Here is a 3656-nt window from a genome sequence, read left to right on the forward strand (position 1 = left end):
TTGTGGATAGTTGGACGGGCGACTGGAATCGTTAGAAAAAACTTCATCGGCCTACCTCGATTGGCCTCGCTTTTGCTTGTGTAGGTGTACATTGGTTGTCGAGGCGCGTAAACCTGTCGATGCGACATTTGGTACATCGGCAGATGATCGACGGCAGTCATGTCCACCGTAGTCATCGCAGTCGGGGACAAATGATTCGACGCATCTGCCAGTTGTCTCTCCTCGTACGATCGATCATTGCCGAATGTCGAGTCGCCGAGCGACATGTCGTGGAATCCCTTCCAGAATTCCCGATCGATCCGACCTACCTTCCCGTCGTCCCATAATGGCCGATGTCTGATCCAACCCATTTGCTTGCTACTCGACCAGCCGTCGCTTTGCAATTGAGTCGCGTACATTTTAAATATTCGCGCAGCCTCGTTATCATCGACGTCGACCTTCATCTCCTCGATGTCGGATTTTGGCAATGAGTACGACCGCGAAAAGGTCTTGGTCCTAGCGTCGCTCGTACTTTTGAGGCCAAAGTTACCGCGGAAACTAGCGTCGCTGCTGATTTCCAAGCTGTCCAAGTCAGCGGTGATATCGAGCTCGGCCTCGTAATTATCAGAATCGCTATCCTGAATCGGTGTCGAAGTCGTCGAAGGATCGCCGCCCTGCTCGACATTATCGACGCTTGGCTCCGAGGAACCTTCGTATTCCGCGGACCGATTCTTTTCCCACTGCCTTTCGCCGTCATAGCCGACGTCCTCCTCCGAGGCCGTAACCTTGTACAGAGGCTCGTACGCGTAGCGACTATCGTGGACAGTGGGGTCGTGATGCCGGGTGGACTCGGAACCCGGTGCCGCGGCTTCCTCGGCGGTCTTCCTCGCGTTCGAGTAGGACTCCTTCACGGTCACCGTGATGGTCGATGAATTACCCGAGTTCAGGGCTTTCTCGACGGCGCGCTCAGCCGCTTTTTCTGCAGCGCGCTCGACCGCGAGCTCCGCCGCTCGCTCTAGGTCCATTTTGCTCGTGGACAGCACCGCCAGGGCGGCCGCCGAGCTGCACAATAGAAAGGCAGACATGCCTCGTAAGAGCTGCAAGTGAACATTTAGTCTTAATCGGCTTTTCCTTTACTGGCGGATGCTCTTAATCCGCTTGTGCCTCGAGATATTCCCGAATAATCGTAAGGAGGGAGCGACAAGGACATTCGCTTGAAAAAAATTCAGATTTTGAGAAGCGACGATGATCGATGGCAAATTAATATTTAACGGCCTTCAACACATTACGGACATTAAGCATCTTTAATATGTACGCACTTCGGCAATAATTTATAAAACGAAACTTTAAATAAAATTACACAATGCTATGATGCGGCAACATTCAATCATGTAAATATGTTCGGAAATGCCGTTGTTGCGAATGAGCGTGCACAGGTGCTAATATTTTTTACTAAAAATATAAATTAATAGTACCAAAGTTACAAAAAAGCATATATAAAATAGTATTTTAACAAACTTCATTAGGAAATTGAAGATTGTGGAAAATTAATACCAATGAAATCTAAGTGTATTTCATGATAATTTTGCAATTTTATCGTTACAAGCATTCGCTATCGTTATACAACGCTACAATCATTAATTTTGTTCAAATTTAGCTTTCGGATTAAAACCATCCTGTAGTCGCCAACCCCTCGCAATCCCCACCCTAAGCGCTATATCTCAAAGTAACCATTAGTACATAAATTGAAGACAAAATCCATAATTATCGCGACTATATTTGGATCACGAAATTCGAAGGAAGAATTTAATTTCATAATGTTCACATGTTGCAAGATTAAGAGGTCGCAGTTCATCCAACCCCGATGACCCGAAAATTCGCAAACTAACGAAGTTGATTAATTATGCGTTCGTTACATAAAAGGGCTGAGAATGAGAATTAGAATTCAAACGATTTAAGTTAAAATGCTCGCGTAAATTTAATCAATAAATACGAACTACTGAATAAATTCGAGCGAGGGTAGGGTTAGGATTCTCAAAGTCAATGACAAATAAAAGGACTTAATAATAACCATCACAAAGTTCACTATTTCAAATAATCGAATCAAATGTATCCGTCAGTGCTTTCTTAATGAAAATCGATGATCCAGCCAGATAGGAACGACTAAAAATATCAGTGACAAACCAAACGTTTCCGTAACGATGCGATCTTGGATCCTCCGAGACACAAGAGAGAACTGAATAACGAATTACGACCCCAAGTATTATTTATACTTATCGAGAACTTTCTCGTATAACTTCAACAACCTCAACTGTCTGACATTCTCTTAAAGTTTTATTGTCTTTGCTACTTCCTTCTTACCTTCGAAAACTAGCAATTACGTTTCATTTCGAGCGCGTCTTAAGCGTCATTTTTATGTTTTATTTATTTTATCGACTTGACAACATTTCCTTTAACAAAGTCTACAATTCATATTATTTTTCTTGGGGGGGGGGGGGGATTTATAGAAGAATTAATGTGAAGCAATGGTTCTACTATTATTAAGTAACTAATATTATCATTTTACATTTACATGAACAAGTGAATAATATATTTAATAAATAAGTAAATGTAAATAAGAAAATAAATACATTTATAAATACATTTAATTATAATATAAATTTCGTTCATAATTATTATCAAATGTATGGATTAAATTAAATATATTTTGCTATACTTTGGCTAAAAATCATCATGAAATTGAATGGTTCTCACATGTTGAATAGTTCAGACAATTATTAATTATATATATATATATATATATGTGCGTGTATTAAAAAAAATTCCAGAAATAATATTATATTAGTAATACGTAAAATTAGAAAATTTTGAAAAATAATTGCTCAAGTAAATTTTTACTATTTTTTAATTACAAGCAAAAATTTTCTTTTATAAATATGGAATATTTTGTAGAAAATCAATGTAAATTGACGTCACCAATGAAACTATAAATATTAAAATATATTTTCGTCTTATTATCAAATATTTACAATACAAATTAAAAGTACAAGATTTTAAAATTTTAAAATCTTCTAATTAAGTTTCTACAGAAGCTGAAAAGCTACTTAGTCATACCTCTTATACTTCAATTTCTTATTATTTATTATCCTTGAAAATACTGTTTAAAAAATATGAACAATAAACGACAGTCTGTAAATTTTCTCTTAAATACACTCGCTTAAAGAACAATGTTTTTTTCCTTTCTGTATGTTTTTTTTTTTTTTTTTTTTTTTTTTTTTTTTTTTTTCTTTTATAGACATTCGAAATCGTTGAGAGCAATTTCTGACAAAACATATACTTAAAACAATTACTTTAGTTAATAGGATGTGATTAAAGAGGAAAAATGAAATTTATGGTAGGCACTCTTGAAGTTAGAGTTGATCGTGATTGCTGCAGCATAACAAGAACTTCAAATACACGCAGCCGGCGTGACTGCATAATTATCATTTGTAGCTTTCATCTGAATTTCTTTCAGCAACTTTTATTTCTATTATTATTTTTCTAGTAAACATTAATGTCAATTGTTCAATTGCTGGTGATTATAATGATCCTTGCAATAAATATATCTTATTAATCAGTAAAGTACATTGAATAATATACACTGGCTTACATAATGTTATAAGTATTGTTTCGGATGC

The sequence above is a fragment of the Ceratosolen solmsi genome, unplaced genomic scaffold (assembly GCF_000503995.2).
Source record: "Ceratosolen solmsi marchali unplaced genomic scaffold, CerSol_1.0 scaffold35, whole genome shotgun sequence".
Taxonomy (NCBI): domain Eukaryota; kingdom Metazoa; phylum Arthropoda; class Insecta; order Hymenoptera; family Agaonidae; genus Ceratosolen; species Ceratosolen solmsi.